Here is a 19,524-nt window from a genome sequence, read left to right as displayed (position 1 = left end):
AAGGTAGCTTCTAAGCATAATCAACATACATTTATTAGGTGTTTCATTTTTGCCATATGCTGACCTAAGCTCTGGCAATACAAAGAAAAGGCAAAAACCAATCCCTGTTCTTTAAGAGTTTGTTGAGTCTTTTTTCTGACTTTTCATGACCTTTGGGGTTTTCTTGGCAAAGATACTGTTTGCTTTTTCCTTTTCCAGCTCATTTTACAGATGAGGAAACTGAGGCAAATTTGATGAAGTGACTTGCCCCAGATCACACAGCTACTAAGTGTTTGAGGTCAGATTTGAACTCGGAACATGAAACATCCTGAATTCAGGTCTCTATCCACTTTAGCACCTAGCTGCTTACTTAGAGCTAAGCAAAGGATATGAAATAAAATTAGAGGGAGGCAAAGGAGCCCCATTAATACTGAAAGTGACTCCCTTCATGCATGCACAGTTATCTGTGTGGAAGGGGATAGAAAAAGTTATGGACCACTGAATAAGAACCCCACTTATGCCACCCACCCACCCACATTATTTTAGCTTCTGTCTATGAAGCTATTGCTCTTCTTGTTGTCTCCTAGCCAAATGAGAATAATAGTTAACAGCCTTAGGCAATGTGATGTGGATTAACTAGTTAGTAACTATAAAATACCACATAAGTGTCTTTCTTGTGGATGTGGGAAGCTTACTGTAAGCCAGAAGGGATCATGAGTGGCTTGCTGCCTATCATTGCTTCATCTCTAAAAGGGCAGTCTCTAAGGAAAATGAAGAATAACAACGATGGCTTTGGAAATGGTGCTATGCCACAATTAAGAACAAGGGCATTTAGGGGAATTCTGTTGGAGATCAAGTCATAGTGGGGGCAGGGCTTTTCAAGACCAAGAAAGCAAGGAGAAATGGTTTTCTTGGGATAAAACAAGTCTTTAAAAAGAACTAGAAATAGCTCCTCTGCAGATGTTTCTGTCAGATGTTTGACTCCCAAGATAAGATACAATATAAGGAAGGATGGAGAGCAACTCAAAGGAGGGAAGATCACTGAAGCTGTCCTTGTAGATATTACAATATGACAAATGCCACAAAACTGAGTAGATAAGGGGCTGGTGTGAAAGATACAGAAAGCTCTTTGAAACTCCTAGGACTAGATTGGATAACCCCAGTGGTCTGTTTTGGCCACTGTTATCTAACATACCTTAGGTTTGCGATTAGCAATGGCATTATACCAAGGCAGGCCATAGCTATATAGTAGAGAAACAACTTAAAAACAGCCCCACAGTCTTTGGAAAGGAATGGAAAAGGCACTGGAGCTGTCCAGCTCCATTTGGGTGCTTTTGTTCTTTCTCTTTCATCCTATGAAAAAGAGAGGGGGTGGGAATATTAGCTGACATAATTAGTCCAATGGTATTCTAAGAAACAGTCTTTCTCTTTAAGAATGCTTTGGGGGTAGCTAGGTAGCTCAGTGGATAGAGAGTCAGGCCTGGAGAAGGGAAGTCCTGGCCTCAGACAGGTTCTAGTTGTGTGACTCTGGGCAAGTCACTTAACTCCCATTGCCTAACCTTTACTGTTCTGCCTTGGAACCAATAGACAGTATCGATTCTAAGACAGAAGGTAAAGGTTTTTAAAAGAAAGAAAGAAGAAAGGAAAGGAAAGAAAAGAATGCTTTGCTGATTGCCTTCACTGAACTCCAACAACAAGTAGAGTTTCATGATAGTATATTTGGTACTTCTAGGTGACTTGGCTTAAGGTTTATATACCTTTCCCCTATTCTATTTAAAAAAGCATAGATTGCAGTGAAATTAAATTGAAGTGTTGACTTTCAGAATAACTAGCAAGCAATGGAAACTGACAAGCCTAGTTTTAAAGCCAATGGCTTTCTCTAGAGAGAACTGATGATTTTCACTAATGTCTAGTGTTTGCTGTTGGGCAAATGAATTATAAAAGAGCCCGGCAGACTGGCTCAGGTGAAGAAGAAAAGGATTTTTCATTATTGTTGTTTCATGTGTATATTTATGTTTTCTTTAGGATTAGTCATCTGGTTTTGGACTCTTTATTAAACAATTATACCAAAAAAGGTACACATGAGCAATTACCTGGTATGTTAATACATGAATAGGAAGCCATTAGTTAGATTCTGGCCAACACCCAGGCATCTTTTTATTTGACAAAGCTAGCAAATGAGTCAAAGGTAGTCGGATGTAAATAAATGAATGTCTCAGGAGTCCCAGGAACTGGGGCATCTAGTCTCAGATTTGCATGGGTCAAGCCACTTAATATCTCTGAATCTCAATTATGCATCTGTAAAACAACTTACATTACGGTAAAAAAAAAAAAAACCCACTCTACCTTCTGTGTTAATATCAATTCTAAGTGGCAAGGGCTAGACAATTGGGCTTAAGGGACTTGCCCAGGGTTACACAACTAGGAAGTATCGAAGGCCATATCTGAACCCAGGGTCTCCCAACTCCAGGCTTGATTCTCTATTTGTGATGCTACCTAGGTTCCCTATTATATTAGATTTCTAAGCTCTGTCTAACTTTAAAATCTTCTAATTCACATTGTTAGGAAACTTATGGAAACTCAGGAGAATTTATTCTTTTTTTTTTTTTTTTTTTAAACCCTTACCTTCGGTCTTGGAGTCAATACTGTGTATTGGCTCCAAGGCAGAAGAGTGGTAAGGGCAGGCAATGAGGGTCAAGTGACTTGCCCAGGGTCACACAGCTGGGAAGTGTCGGAGGCCAGATTTGAACCTAGGACCTCCCGTCTCTAGGACTGACTCTCATTCCACTGAGCAACCCAGCTGTCCTCCAAAGGAGAATTTATTCCTGTTGGGACATTTCATGTTGTAAAGCTAAATAAAGTTAAAGTAGTATGTAAACACCTACATAAACAAATAAACACTAATGTAGCTTTTGCAAAAGCTAAATAAAGCAAATACAGAAGGCAACAGCATAAAGGAGACGAGACTATTCGGACAACTTATAATATTGTTAAAAATAAACTTCTATAATTTATTTGAATCATAAAAATCAAAATAAATTCTTGAACACTTTAACTGATCTGTTCATTGGCACTGTGCATATTTTCTCCATGATTGTGTGATGGAAAATTCATCTATGCCTTTTTTTCATTTTGTGCAGTTCTTGTCCATTGTCTTTCAAAAGCTCTCCTTAGAGGGTCTTAGATGTGCTTTTCCACATTCTTTGGGGTCAACCCTTGGTCTACAAATCTGTTAACTTTCTCTTTTGCTACTTCACCCACCTCCTTTTCGAATCACTCATTTTCTCATATCTTTATGTCAAATTGTTTGCATTTTTAGAAATAGTAGCTTATTTGTGCTCACTATAGTCCCCATTGCTCCTCAAATCATCCACAACTGTGATTCTTCAGAGATTGTGGGATTCTAAAATTTGTGATTATTCAATTTGCACTTTTTAAATGGGATTTTGTACTGGAAAACAACTTAGTATCATTGAAAATGCTACACAGTTTTCCCAAATGAAATTTTGCCTAATCTTGACCAACTGAATTCTGGGCTCTACTCATTTTCCATCTGCAGTGCCCATCCAGATATTTACGGAAGAACTAATGCAATGCAATGACCTGACTACAGTCTGTAAAATAATCTGGAAAAAAGGAATTTTTTTATTTCTTTGTTTATTCCCATACAGTCACACTCTTGAGTAATGATGGCTTTCCTTGAGAACACTTAATAGTCTGGAGAGTTGTGTACCCCTACAATATCTTTTTCAAATAGGAGCATCTGGAGGATTGACCATGCCATTCATAAGGGAAATCCTTTTTCCACTTGGTCTTTTCTCATGACAGTGGCAAATACTTTTGGCAGGCTTGAGTCTTCCTATTCATTTTTCCCTTGGCATTAATGAGACTATCATTGAATGGACTTTTTCCTGTGGTTACATTTATCAGTGAATATTTTAAGAAGTTACCATGCATCTGAGAGATTCTTTGTTGGAGGAAAAGCCTTTAAGATTTCCTTTTGCCCTCCTGGGTTGAATGCTTTATTCAAAGCACTGAATAGATTGCCAGCTCTAGGGTCAGAAGGACCCAAGTTCAAAGTCATCCTTAGAAATTTACAAGTTGTTTTGTGACCCTGGGCCATTCACTTAACCCTGATTGCCTCAGTTTCCTCATCTGTAAATTGAGTTAGAAAAGGAAATGACAAACCACTTCAGTATTTTTGCAAAGAAAACCCCAAATGGGGACATGACCAATCAACAAATAAATACAGGTGACACCTATGTCCTTTCTCTTTACTATTTATTGGTCAGGTGAGTATAAATGATATGATTTGCTGCCCCAAAACATTTGTCAACTCTTTTAATCTTTTCCTCAAAGATACTTAAGCTATATGTGTAGAACATTCTTATCATTATAAAATGATGAGAAAGGTGGCATAGTGGATAGATTGTTGGAATCAGGAAGATCTGGGATCAAATGACTGAGACATTTAATAGTTGTACGATCCTCTACAAATCATTTAACCTCATCTATGAAATGAAGAGGGTTAGACTCAATGGTCTCTGAGATTCTAGACTATGATCTAGTTCTAGACTATGATCATGAAAATGCTGGCATCTAGATGAAATTATTGATGTTCTCTCAGTCCCAGTTTTTATGTTGTAATGTCATCCATATTTTAGTTTCTGTTCTTTTTCTCTCTTCCCTTTTCTGATAAGTCTTGGGAAACAATCCCCTCCACCTCAGAGCTACCAAAATGTTGCTGTCTCCAGTATAGATTTTTTTTCAGTGTATACAGTAGTCCCCTTGTTTTTCCGAACTCCTCTTCTGTGTTACTTTATATTCCTCATATTACCCATCTGGGACTAAGGTTGGGGTCCAAATGGGGTAGTTCCATTCTCATTGGTGAAAATATATAATATAAAGACATTGATGAATGGTTTTTTTCCTCTTTGCTGTTTTTGTAATAATTTGTTTCATCTTTGAATGTTCCTGGATTATGTGACATATTGAACCTCCCATCAGGTTTTTTGTACACTTGTTTTTTCCACTGTCTTATAAGGCAAGTTGTGTTGTTGCTCTTGTATTATACTTGAAAGTGGTACTCATAAGCTCCCACCATTTTGCTCCAAAGTGTTTTTTTTATTCAGTTGTTTTAGCCATGTATGACTCTTTGTGACCCTATTTGGGGTTCCTTAGCAGATATACTGGAGTGGTTTGTTATTTCCTTTTCTAGTTCATTTTATAGGTGAGGAAAATGAGAAAAACAGGGTTAAGTGATTTGTCTGTAAGCACACAGCCAGTGTCTGAGGCAGGTTTGAACTCAAGAAGTCATCTTCCTGTCTCCAGGCTGGACACTATCTACTGCATTATCTAGATGCCCCTAAATTGGTATTTCCCCTAGCTACTATGTAATATACATTTATTTACATAGTATATATAGCATATACATATACATAGAATACCTATGTATTCTGTTTTCAATAGTATAGTGTATGTATGATATATATATATATATATATGTATATATATATATATATATATATAGCAGATATTATAATAGGAGTGTAACATTATACATTCATTTCCATTTGGCAAGATCTACATTTGCTGACTATAGTGGTTGCTTTTCTCTTTTGGTAACATTTCATGACTTCTTTTCCTCAGTTAGAATGCCAGGAAATGATGATAAAGTTAGCATATTTTGTAATTTTTCCCCCCATTTTCTACTTTTTAGCATCAGCAGGTGAGGTTGAAGGCGTTGGAATTGTACAAGGCACCTTCCCGTGTTGTCATTGTAATTTTTGATGATGATTTTGACCTTTGTTCCAGCTAATTGATAATGTAATGCCACCTTCTCCACCTCACCCCCTCACCACCTTCACTCCCTACATGGTTGAACAACTAGTCATTGTTTAGCAAGACTCCCTTCCAAAAGCCTTTGTGATAGACTAGGGTTCTGAATAGTTCACAACTCTTTAACCTCTTATTTGTCATGGCTGAGTCATATTTTCCCAACATGCTTTTCACCACCTTTCCTGGGTCCACCTTGATATTAAGTCACAGACATTAACAGATAGATAGACTTTCTCAGAAGGATGTTGTCAGATTAGTTGTAGAATTTCTGCCTTTTCAGATAAGCTACAATCATCCTTATGGTTATCTTCCCTTATGCTTATTGTGAGCAGAGCAAGACACATTCATTAAGAACCTCCACAATCAACAGTGAGACGTTTACTTATCATACAGTATGCCAACCTATTGATCACTGGCAAAATTTCACATTTAGGGTGCCAACAGTTAAGTTAGGGCAACTAATTGGTACAGTGGATAGAGTGCCAACCCTGATATCAGGAATATGAGTTCAAACCAGACCTCAAACACTTATTAATTGGGTTGTAGCTCTGGGCAAGTAAATTAATCCTGATTATCTCAGTTTTCTCATCTGTAAAATGAGCTGGAGAAGGAAATGGCAGATCACTCCATTGTCTTTGCCAAGAAAACCACAAATAGAGCTTTAGACACAACTGAATAACAACAAAAACAGTCAATATTTATACATAATCCAAGAACTATGATTCTTAGTATCCCTTCTCCCCTATTCCTCACTTTACTACAATCATCATTGAAGGGGGTTCCCATAGGACTGAGACCACTTGTTATATTTCTTTGTTTCATGGGTTATTGCCATTGCCCAAGAATTCCACAAGTTTGTTGGTGATGAAGAGCAGCTAGGAGGTTAAATGACTAGAACAGTGGTTGCCAAGCTTTTTTGGCCTACCGCCCCCTTTCCAGAAAAAATATTACTTAGTCCCACCTGGAAATTATGAAGCTATTTATTGAACTCAGAATAGAGTGTCATACAAAAAAAGTGTGGTCATCACAGCTCCCCTGGATCGCTGCAGCACCCACCAGGGGGCAGTAGCGCCCACTTTGGGAATCACTGGACTAGAGTGTTAGGAAGGCTAGAGAGTTCAAATTTGACCTGCAACACTTACTGTTACTGGCTGTGTGACCCTGGGCAAGTCATTTCACCCTGTTTGCCTCATTTGTAAAATGAGATGGAGAAGGAAATGGCAAACCACTCTAGTATCTTTTGCTAAGTGTAAGGGGCAAAAAGAGGCTTTTGATTGGTTGAATATTTTAAAAGGTTAGGTTGCCAGGGAATTAAATAATTATCAATTCCCAATTAAGAATAACTTCAAGTCAAAATGGCTTTTATGGAAGTTTATTTACAAATGAGAAGGGAGAGAGAAATTAAGAAATTTAGAGAGAAGATAAGATAACCTGACAAACCAAATGATTCACTTAGGTCCCTGGTTTAACCCAAGCAGATCTAACTAGTCCTCAATTGGAAAAGGTCAAGTCTTGAGCCAAAGGCCCCAGAGGCATATGAAGCAAAAGCTTCTGTAACAGAGTCTCCTTTGAAAGGGAAGTTCCTTAAGAGAAGTTCAGGAAGATTCAGTCTTAACACTCACCATGTGGAATTCGAAAGGAAAGATTTTAGAACAGTCTCACCAAGGTCTCAGCATCCCAGGTCCAGGTCACAAACCAGAAGTGCTCCTTCAGGTCCCATTCATGAATCAGAAGAGAATCCTCAGCTCCCTGAAATCTCTTTTTAAAGGGGCCTCTTTTGTGTCACTTCTGTGCCTCCCTCTTAGTTTGTGTGTCCAATCACAACAGAAGCTTTTCTTAGGACTGCCCAAGAGGCAGTCAGTAAATTCTGATTTGTCACTCACTCTAGCACATGTGGGTTACAGACCACCCAACTTGTGATTGTTAAATGGAGATGTTTTCACCTTTGGGGATTAAATCTAAAGATAGGCAGGGCAGATTTAATCTCATTCTCACATAAGAAAACCCCAAATGTGGTCATAAAATGTTGAAAGTGATTGAAATGGTTCAACAACAATTGGTGTTAATTCTCATACTTAGCTGGCATATAATCCTTGTACGGTGGAATCCATCTTGAGACATTTTCAGCATCATAGAACTAGGCAGATACTAACTTTGCCTTCAGGAAACCATAGTCACTCCTATATTACAATGAGGTGGTAGACCAGGACTTTGTGGAAGAACATAACACCTAATAATAACATTGGATAAGTTTGTCTATTAAATAGGACTAACATTTCAAAATCTTTTTTTTTTTTCATTTTTAGTTTTGCCTAGAACCAATCAAAACTTCAAAAACAGGTTAGAGTAATAGGAGACCAGCTTCCATGGAGAAGTTTTATAGTATATAACAGAAGTCCAAGTTGTGGAGTCTGCACATTCTGGACCTTGTCTCATTTATCCCACTATGTAAATGTGGGCAAGTCACTTTTATGTCTGTAAGCCTCAGTTTCTTCATTTGTAAAATGAGAATGAATTCTCTATACTTCTAAAGTTCTTTGCAGAATTAATATCCTAATATTAGATTGTTTTATGTAAAGACCCACAAACCAACCAGGCCAGACACATCATTATCTGTTCCTTCTTTGAAATAGCCTTTGAAGCTGTTATCTGGTGAAAACATGTCCCTGTCATTTATCTGGTTTCATTTAAGTATTGGACATCATCTTGAATGAAGGCAAAACAAAAACCTTTGATGCCCTGGCTAGCTATGGGACATTAAATTCCAATGATACCTCCAAGAGGTTGCTTTAGAACTAATGATAACAGCTAAACCATAGGTACTTACACCAGCCAGCCATCAGAACCCAAACCCCTGTGAGCAAGATTTAAATGGTTAGAGGACTGTGCTAAGGAGGATTATCATTGCTGAGTTTCTTGGTCATGGATGGTACCCCATACCTGAGAAAGCTATTTCAAATATGTATGGCATTTTGGTCATAAGTTGGGTTGGTTTCTCATTTATCAGAGGATCTATACCCCTTACTAAAGAAATACCACCTCAAAGCGAAAGGCAACATGGAATAATAATAATGACTTATGTAGCTCCCACTCTATGCCAGACTCTGTCTCAAGCACTTTATGATCATTATCTTTCTTTTGGTCCTCACAACGACCCTGGGAGATTAGTGCTATTATTATCATTTCTATTTTATACATGAGGAAATTGAGGTACCAAATATAAATTAATGGAGTTTTGTTTGTTGACCTATTAAGTTTCTGACCTAATTTCAGTCTTACCTGAGTTTTCATGACCCCATTTGGGGTTTTCTTGGAGTGATTTGCCATTTCTTTCTCCAGTCCATTTTACAGATGAGGAAGCTGAGGCTAACAGGGTTAGGTGACTTGCCCAGGGTCATATAGCTAGTATGTTTTTTTTTTTTTTTAAACCCTTAACTTCTGTGTATTGGCTCCTAGGTGGAAGAGTGGTAAGGGTGGGCAGTGGGGGTCAAGTGACTTGCCCAGGGTCACACAGCTGGGAAGTAGCTGAGGTCAGATTTGAACCTAGGACCTCCCGTCTCTAGGCCTGACTCTCAATCCACTGAGCTACCCAGCTGCCCCGCTAGTATGTTTTTGAGGTCAAATTTGAACTTGAGCCTTCCTGACTTCAGGTCCTGTTTTCTATCTACAGCACCACTTAGTTATCCCTGTGGAACAGTGGAAAACATTGGATGGACAGTCAGTTTTACACCTACTACCTTTGTGACTCTTAATACTCAGTTTCCTCATCTATAAAATGAAGGATAGGGCTAGGTAGACGTCTAAGATTACTTCCAACTTTAAATGAAATAATCGATCCTATGAAGTCATGCCATTCTAAGGATGAGAAAGTGGCATCATCCCTTAGAAGGGACTCCATGGTTAAGTACATCTCAAAGCAGTTTGGGGGAAATAGGGCACCATTTAAGGTACTGCTTTGTGGCTGTACTTGCCTTTAGTTTCATTTTTTAAAATCTCATAATAAAGGAAGAATTTCTTACTTCACCCTTAGTGACCAGGTACCCTTTAACAAACATGCTTGCTGTGTGAGTAATAAAGGCTTCCATGGGGAAGAACTGGGAATAAAAAAGCATGAGTCAGTCCACTGTATGCTAAGTTGGAGATACCAAGGAAGGCTTCTGTCCTTAAGGAGTTTACAGTCTAATATTTTCAGTGTGAGGATTAGGAGCTTCGTTTCATGGTCCCATTTCCCTACTGGAGTTGTATTTTTGAGGGAGGAGGAAAGACTTGGAAGGAGGACAATCCACATCTGTACTTCAATTAGTTTGGAAAACCCTTGCCCTGGGAATTTCATCCACCTATTGTTCTTTTCCAGATAGTCATGTCTTGGTGACTCCATTTCAGGTTTTCTTGGCAGAGTAAGTTGGAATGATTTGCCTTTTCTTTCTCCAGTTTATCTTACGGGATGAGGAAACTGAGGCAAATGGGATTAAGTGACTTAAGCCCAGGGCCACTAGGCTAGTGAGACAAGATTTAAATTCAGAAAGATGAGTCCTGGCACTCTATCCACCATTCCACCTTGTTGCTTTGTTGTTTATCTTCCTTTTGAAGAGGACCAGTGATATCACAGGGTGATATCTTGACTTATGTGTTAATTGGATGTAAGTAAAGCAAAGTTGCAGTCATCAGCCTCATTCTCTCTTCCAGAGTCATCCAAGTCTAGTGGCCGAAATCAGGATGAGTGGCCATGGCCTGGGATTCAGTGGATGACCAGTGGATTCAGTGGGTGTCAGATATCTGACAGAGCCCTAAGTGCTCCATAGTGCTTGCTTCAGTCACTTTCATAGCCATTGGAACAATTGTTCTCATTTACCCATTTACCAGGGAAAGTCTTCACATGCCTGCTTTGAAGCCTATCAGGTACCCTCAACCTAGTCCATCTGTGCAGGTTGTTTACTGGAGTGTAGCTGCTATGCATGCCACAGGTGAGAGTTGAGTGCCAGGTGGACACCAGAGGTGGATGAGCAGACTTGGAAAGGACCCAGCAAGCCCTCACCCCCAGGGGGCTAGGCCTCCTTGAACGTAGGAACACCTCATCTTCTCCACCTATCTTTCCTGTGTAGGAGAAAGATTACAGTGCAAACAACTGCTGTATGGGAATAATAGAATGGATACCTGCAGGATCTTTAGGGTAAATAGGAGGTAATATGCAAAAGTGGAATATTTCAAAATGTAATTAGCATTTGATCTTGCAAAATAAGCACTTACTTAAGGTCTGCTGTGCTAAGCTCCCCCTGTAGTCTCTCTGATTACAAAGGTCAAAGCAAAAAGAGTTCTTGCCCTCAAGGAGTTTAGTAGCTGGGTCTGATAGAGATACTCTGGGTACATAGATAAGTAAATACCATTTGAGGGAGGGCAGAGGGAGATCTGAAAAGACTTCCCGGTAGGATGTGGCCCAGGATCATCCCTGGAAGGCAGGAATTCTAAGAGCCTAAGGGGGAAAGAATGCATTTCAGGCTTGGGTAGAGCCTAGGATAGTTTCTTATGTAAAGTCTGAAATAGTATGGCTATCTTAAGTCCCCAAGATTTTAAGAAAACTAATTTGGGGATAATCACAGGGGAGGATATATCTAATTTTTTTTTAACCCATGTGGGAAAGGGGGCAGCCAGGTGACTCAGTGGATTCTGGAGGTCCTGGGATCAAATCTTCCCTCAGAAACTTTCTAATTGTGTGAACCTGGACAAGAGTCACTTATTCCCCATTGCCTAGGCCTTGCTACTCTTCTGCCTTGGAACCAATACATTGTATTGATTCTAAGACCAAAGGTAAGAGTTTTTAAATAAATAAATGTTGATTGTTAATTTCCACCATCATATTTTTTGCAATTTGCAAGTTTCATATTCTCAATTTCTTGTATTAATTTTTAAGTCAGAAGGTAAAGATGTAAAAGAATAAAGGTGCTGAGTATTGGTTCCAAGGAAGAAGAGTGGTAAGGGCTAGGCAAAGGGGTTTGAGGGACTTGCCTAGAGTCACACAACTAGAAAGTGTCCAAGGCTTGATTTGAACCCAGGACCTCCCACCTCTAAACCCGATTCTCTACCTAGTTAGCCTCCTATCTTCCCCTATCTAATTTTTAATAGCATTTTAAAAACTAAAAATGAAACCTACTGTTTTACTCTTCCAGCCCCCAATCTGCACAGTTACAGTTTCTTTAGGTCACTGGTTTCCAAAGAGTAAATTATGGCTTGATCCCAAGGAGTGTGTGAGCAGCCAGTTGTATGGTGGGATTATGGGTCACTTCACCCTCTTCCCTTGAGCCAAGTCCTAGGGCATATTTTAAATAACCACATCTATGCTTCATGCATTACAGCCCAACCCTAGCACTCCCTATTGACCACCTCCCAAGCCCACCTCCTAGAAACCTCTTATTTTTTTTTAAGCCCTTAAGCTCCTAGGTGGAAGAGTGGTAAGGGTGGGCAGTGGGGGTCAAGTGACTTGCCCAGAGTCACACAGCTAGGAAGTGTCTGAGGTCAGATTTGAACCTAGGACCTCCCATCTCCAGGCCTGACTCTCAATCCACTGAGCTACCCAGCTGCCCCTAGAAGCCTCTTCTTTAACCCCGTAGTCAGTGATAGGCAAACTATTGGGGGGGAGGGGGCACAGATCCTGGTGTTAGTTTGCCCATCACTGCCTTAAGCAATTCCCTAATCACTACATCCGGATGTGGGGGCATCATGATTAGGGAATTGCTTAAGGCAGTGATGGGCATACTATGGCCTGGATCTGGCTGAAGGGGAATAGTTTGCCCATCATTGCCTAGGTCCTATATAGTGTAAATTCTACCTAAGAACCCTCAGCAGAATCCGGTGCCACTGAGGATCTTCTACTTACTTTTATTGGAGGCACAATCAAGACAGTTTGAAGGCAATTGCTTTAGTCCTCACTTCTCACATCTTGATAAGAATAAGAAAATGTGCTGAATTTTTAAAAAATTTCCCTCTAAAGATGCTTTTTAAGGCTTGAAGCTTGTCCTCTGACTTCCAGAATGTAATTAGAAACTAGACGTTTTGAAAATTATACTTTGTTTCTCCCTCTCTAATATTCTGACACATCAAATCATAGACAAATGAAGACCTAATAAAGGGCCTTATTGAGCCTCTGTTGTGACCTCAATTTTCTGAAGGAGACAAACTAGACATCCGCAGGAGTTAATTGACTTGATTGTTAACTAGCTTAAATTCCTAACTAGAACCCTGATCTCTGGTTTCCTGGTCCCCTTTCTCTACCCCTTTAAAAGACCTTAATCTATTAAAATCATTTGAACAAACACTTGTTCATTTCCCACTTAGTTCAAAGCTTTCATATGCCTGGAAGAGGAATAGAAATAGACTTTACCCTCTGGGAGTTTACTTGACTCTAAATAAAATTGTTTTAAGTGCTGAAGGAGAATGGAGGGAAAACATTTCCATTTGTGCCAGAGACACAGTGAACATTTAAATCGATTTTAGGGGCATATTAGGGACATTGATTGGAGGCTGTAGAATTTTGTAGTTGGAAGAACCTTAAAGGTCAACTAAATCCAACATGTCTGACTCTTGAATTGGCAAATACATTGATTCCACTGATGGTTAGGAAGTCCTTCCTTAGAAAGCAGGAAGGAACAACCATTTATTATTCAAGTACCTGCTATGTGCCAGGTACTGTGCCAAGTGCTTTACAATTATGTTCTTTGAGATTCCAGACCACTCTGGGAAAGTACTATTATCCCCATTTTACAGTTGATTAAATTCCAACTGTGAGGAAGTTGTGACTTGTCTAGGATCACATAGCTAGTAAGTATCTAAGCCTGAGTTTGAACTCTCTTCCAGACTTCAACTTTACACCTAACTGCCTCAATTGGACCTTCTCCTGTTGGGTGGTACTAAATTTGCACAGAGAAGTTGAATCCTTTTTTGACACAAAAATCCTTTGTTTTATTTGAATCAATAAGTCAGAAGGGGTCTCGAGCCATCTAGTCTAATTTGTACCTGAAAAAGTATTTTAAAACAGGGATTGTTTTTGCCTTCCTTTGTATACCCAGTCCTTGGCACAATGTGGGGCACCTATGAAGCATTTAATAAATACTCTTTGACTAAGAATTCCTTCTATAGCATCTCCAGCAACAAAGGATCACCCAGACTTTGCTCAAAAACCTAAAATGAAGGGGGAGGGAACCTTCTCTTTCCCAAAGCAGCAGGTAATTCAATTTATTAGTTTTCCCTTCCATTAAACATAACTGACTTTGCAGCCTTGCACCCATTTCTCTTAGTTCTTGTCCTCTGGCTAAATAGAAGTGGAATCCTTCTTCCAGGCAATAGTCTTTCAGATCTTGAAGATAGCTTTCTTACCTGTCCCCCAAATTAATAACATGAGCACAGTAGAGCTTAGTATCAGGAAAAGCTGAGTTCAAATTCTGCCTCAGACACTAGCCATGTGACCCTGGGCAAGTCACTTAACCCTGTTTGCCTCAACTTCTTCTTATGTGAAATGAAACAGAGAAGGAAGTGGCAAACCACTCCCGTTATCTTTGCCAAGAAAACGCCAAATAGGATCATGAAGTGTTAAAGTTGAACAATATGTTATTTATGCCTTTTTCTTTCTTTAGATAGAAATCTAATATATGTGAGATAATATTTGTACATTTGACTCTTTTCTATCACAAGCTTTATAATGGAGTAGTCATTTTCCCCCTAATATTCTTATAATTTCTGCTCCAAGGTCCCATTCCTCTTTGTGAGTTCAGATCAGGTCCAGAATAGCAATTCCATTTGTCATTTCCTTCACCTTTCTAAGGATCAGATTATCAAGAAGGCTTGCCACAATGCTTAATGACTCTGATTTTGGCAGAAGGAGCCGAAGCAGATGTCCCCTATCACCATCATCTCATACTTCCATGCCAAGTTTGTGATCCGTTTCTAGAACTCTGATTCCAATTCCTCCTTCTGTCTCGGTCATCTGTAGTGTGTCCTCATGACTGGATTGCTCCTGCTAGTTTCTATATTAACATATTCTAGTTGGGTGATCCTGGGGCAAGCCAGTTACCCTCTCAATGCTAGAGACAACTCTCTTGGGATTCTCTGATCTAGTGCCTATCGCAGTCTTCTCTTTACACCAATCCTTACCAAATGCTTCCTGTCATATTCTTCAGGTTCCTGGTTCTTGATGTAAAAGGCTATTTATTCTCTGTTGTGTTCTTTTTAAATAAGTCATACCTTTTTGGAACTCTAGGTGTAATCAAGGAGACCCACCCCACCAAGTGTCTGATGTGGAATTAACTTCTTGTGTTCAGATTACTTCAATCTTTCACATTTAGATCTGAGTCCATGGTTTTTATAGTTGGCTGCCCCTTCAAGGATATTGTCTCCCATGACTGGTCGTAGGTTAATCATCATCTTTTTTTTTTTAAACCCTTAACTCCTGTGTATTGGCTCCTTGGTGGAAGAGTGGTAAGAGTAGGTAATGGGGGTCAAGTGACTTCCCCAGAGTCACACAGCTGGGAAGTGTCTGAGGCCGGATTTGAACCTAGGACCTCCTGTCTCTAGGCATGGCTCTCAATTCACTGAGCTACCCAGCTGCCCTAGTCATCATCTTTTATCAAACCTGTCCTACTCTGATTCTAAACTTGGCAGAACTAGAGAAACAGTTTTTCCCCCCCTTCCCTTCTTTTGTTTGGTTTAAAGCCTTTTTAATTAAATTTATAAGAGTCCAGACAATTTTTTTCCCTCCCTAGCTCTTTTTCTGTGCAATCCATCCCTGATCAGGAACCTTGAGTTACTGTATTTTAAGCCAGAGTATAAAACCCAAACCTTGTTCTCAGACATCATCTTAGTCAGCTGTTCGTTTTCCAAATCCTTTTCTGAATCTTCCTATATTCAAATGGCTGTATGTTAAAAACACGTATGCCCATAAGGTCTTAAGATGTTTGTTTGCTAAGCATTTTTAAATTACTAGACAATGTTTTCTAGGTTTATTATGGTGGTGTTCCTCTCCTCCCTCCCATTCCCCCCCACAAAAAAAAATGAATTGCCAGAAGTGAGTAATCATCAAATTTTATAAGTTATGGGGAACTGTTGTTCTGGCCAGGAAAAGTGTTGCAGAAAGACTTTTCTGTCATTTAGTTCTAGTTGACAAGTAGCTGCCTCAGTATCCTTAGGAAGTTCATCATCATCATTACTCACCCTTCTGCTGATTCCTGGATGATCTCACTATTGAGACTGCTACATTTTGTCTTTGTCAGAAAGCAAAAAGCTACTTCCTCTCCAGGTGTTCCAACTCCCTCTGCTACAGGAGCCCTGTTGTTGTTGTTGTTCAGTCATATCCAAAGCTTTGTTATCTTGGCAAAGATATTGAAATGTTTTGCTATTTCCTTCTCCAGATCATTTCATAGATAAGAAAAGAAACAGAGGCAAACAGGACTAAATGATTTCCCCAGGATCACATAGATAGTGTCTGAGGTCAGATTTGAACTCAGGTACTTTTGACTCTAGGCTTGGCACTCTATCTATTGGACCACCTAGCTCCCCAGGGACCCCTTCTGCAGTGGACATCCCCCTTCCTTCTTGGGCTTTTTAGATTAGCATTGGACTTCTATTCTCTGGACAATCTAAATTTAAACACTGCTTTAGGTATTTACTAACTGGCCTTATCAAGTTGTTTGACCTTCCCAACCTCAGTTTCCTCCATTGTAACATGGAGGTGTGAAAGGAAATTCTTGGTTCTCTTTGTCTATTCTGAAACTATAACTTAAATGCCCCTACTTAGTACCTCACTAGATTGTGAGGACAGGCATAACTCTCCTTTGTCTACTTTTTAATTAATCAACAAAAGCAATACACCCATACTTAACTCTAAAATAAGGGAAACTTACAACAGGAGTTTGGACCTCCAAAAGGAAGACTGCAACCCACAAAGATTTTAGGAGATAAAAGGAGGGAAATGACAGGTTCAGAATGGAGAGAACCCAGAGGACCAGGGGGGGAAAAAAAAGTACTACCAAAGACTGGGAAAAGAACAGTAACAACTAAGCTTCTCCCAGAGGAGAGTAGGCACAGAGAAGAATAACTGAAGACCCAGTATTGACTAGAGCAGCCGGTGGGTGGGTGTGTGGTTGTTCCCTTTTTTCTGTTGTTTGTATAAAAACTGGGACTACTGTATATGGGACAGATGGATTTCTAGAGGTAGAGGAAGTCTTCAGAGCCTTGCCATGGGGGTTTCTGGGAAATGCAGTCCCAGATAAATACTTTTTTCCCCTTCACCTTGGGATAAACTGAGAGTATGGTGAGAATCCAGCCAGGGGATGCTGCAGGAGTGTGATTGGTAAAATGATGTTCTGCTATGCCAGGAGTTTAGGGACCAAGAGCTGAAGTAGTGACAGATGTTGGTTATAGTACCATTGGTGGCAAAAGCTTATCCTATTCCATAAAAAAAAATTTTTTTAATGTCTATTTAAGTTGTTCAGTTGCTTTCAGTCATGTCTTACTCTCCATGACCCCATTTGGGATTTTCTGGGCAATGTTACGATTAAAATGGATATAGATGGTTATAGATAGAAGTGTTAATATTTTATGCATATCCATATTGGTAAAATAAAGATGACCACACGCCTGCTAAGATCTAATTCAAATTTCCTCCCATACCTTCTGCCCACCGTGGCTCCCTCATACCAAAAAGAGACCTCCCCTAATGACATCAGGAGTACTTATACTGTTCGTCTACCTGTATTACAAGAGGAATCATCGGAAATGTAGTTTCCAAGTCCCCTAAACGTCCACAGGAAGTTTGTCACATATCTAAATATTTAAGGCTCAAATGAACCCCAAATTTCCACAAACACAGCAAAGATACTGGAGTGGTTTGCCATTTCCTTCTCCAGCTCATTTTACAAATGAAGAGATTGAGGCAATCAAGGTTTAAGTGACTTGCCCAAGGTCATGTGTCTGAGGCCAGATTTGAACTCCGAAAGATGAGCCTTTCCAACTCCAAGCCAGGGACTCTATATATTGTGCTACCTAAATGCCCTTGCTAATGCATTTTTTTAAATGTATCATCATTCCCATTAGTAGATTCTCCTCCAAGTACTTTACAATCCAATGACTCTGACTCTGCAGTTCCTCAAACAAGGTATTCTATTTCCCAATTCTAAATGTGTTCACTGGATGTCCTGGAATTCTTTCCCCTTTCTCTGCTTTACTGGCTTCCTTTAAGTCTCAGCTAAAATTCCACACACACACACCCCTTACATAAGTCTATTCTATTCCCCTCCTTAATACCAGTCCCTTAGTTTTTTCCATCTGAGATTACTCCTAATTTATCCTGAACACATCTCCTTTGTACATATTTGCAGATCCTCTCTCCTGTTAGATTCTAAGCTCCCTAAGGGCTGGGATTGTTTTTGGCTTTCTTTGTATACTTAACTTAACACTGCCTGGCACCTAGCAGATGATTACTAAGTACTTGTTGATTAGACTAGACCAAAAACTTTATGGAGGCATTTTGTATCTTCCTCCAAGCAGATATGAGTAGTAAAGTAAGCAGGATGCCATCATAGTGCTTTGAATATTTATAGGTGCATTTAATTGAATTGCTTGGGAGAGTGGGAGACAAGAAGAAGGAATATTTTTGATTTGAAAGAGTTAATCCATACTTAAAATAGTCTTCCTGAAGGTATCATGGTGTAGTTTAATGAGAAATTTGCAAAGAGTAAATGCCATGTTGACATTACTTTCCTGTTGCTTTGTGATATTCACAATTTCTGTTAAAGCCAGTGTCCTTAACTTGGGGGCCCAAACTTATTTTTTTTAAATATTTTGTTAATTGTATTTTGATATAATTGGTTTCCTGTATAAACCCATCAATTTTATATAGATTTTAAAAAGTTCTGAGGTCTTTATAGGCTTCCCCAGACACACACACACACACACACACACACACACACACACACACTCACTCTCTCTCTCTCTCTCTCTCTCATATTTAATAATTTAGATCAGAACCATTAATTATGGAATTCATCTAAGTCAATGAGCTAAATATTGCCTTAGAAAACCCCAAATAATATTATCAATTTTTTATTGTATTTTCTTTATTTTAGTAAACTTTTCCCCATTACATTTTAATGAATCCAGCTTTGTCTTACCTTGACACTTCTTTTCCAGGCCAGCTCCTTTATTTGACAGATGAGGAAACTGAGTGACAGAAATTAAGTGGCTTCTCTGAGTCAAACAAGTTGTTGTTTTTAATAACCCAGGATACCTATATCTTGAACCTAGAGACTCTGACTACTAATCCAGCACTCTCGTAATGGGCATCATACTGATCCCTTTAGACAGCTGACCTATATCATAGTAGATAGGGTATCAGTATACATGGATATAGAGAGAGAGGATTTTTTTTTTTAGTGGCATTTTTCTACCTCCCCAAAAGGCTAAAGCAGAATAACCTAAAATATGAAAGGCATTCCATCAGAATGCTATTTATTGGATATTTGGCAATGGCTAGATTTATTTATTCAACTTGACTTGTCCTTGAATTCCCATGTTAGATTTTTCTTTCAGTCTTAATACTTTTAAATTTTAAGGAGGCATCTTATCCTCCCCCACCCTCAATAAACTCCTGGTGGCTCCTTATCACTTCCAGGATCAAATACAAAATCCTCTGTTTGCACCCCTCCTCATCTCTCCTCTCTTCCT

Source organism: Gracilinanus agilis, chromosome 2 (genome assembly GCF_016433145.1).
Source record: "Gracilinanus agilis isolate LMUSP501 chromosome 2, AgileGrace, whole genome shotgun sequence".
Taxonomy (NCBI): Eukaryota; Metazoa; Chordata; class Mammalia; order Didelphimorphia; family Didelphidae; genus Gracilinanus; species Gracilinanus agilis.
The sequence above is the reverse complement of the archived record's forward strand: the minus strand, read 5'-3'. Positions refer to the sequence as shown.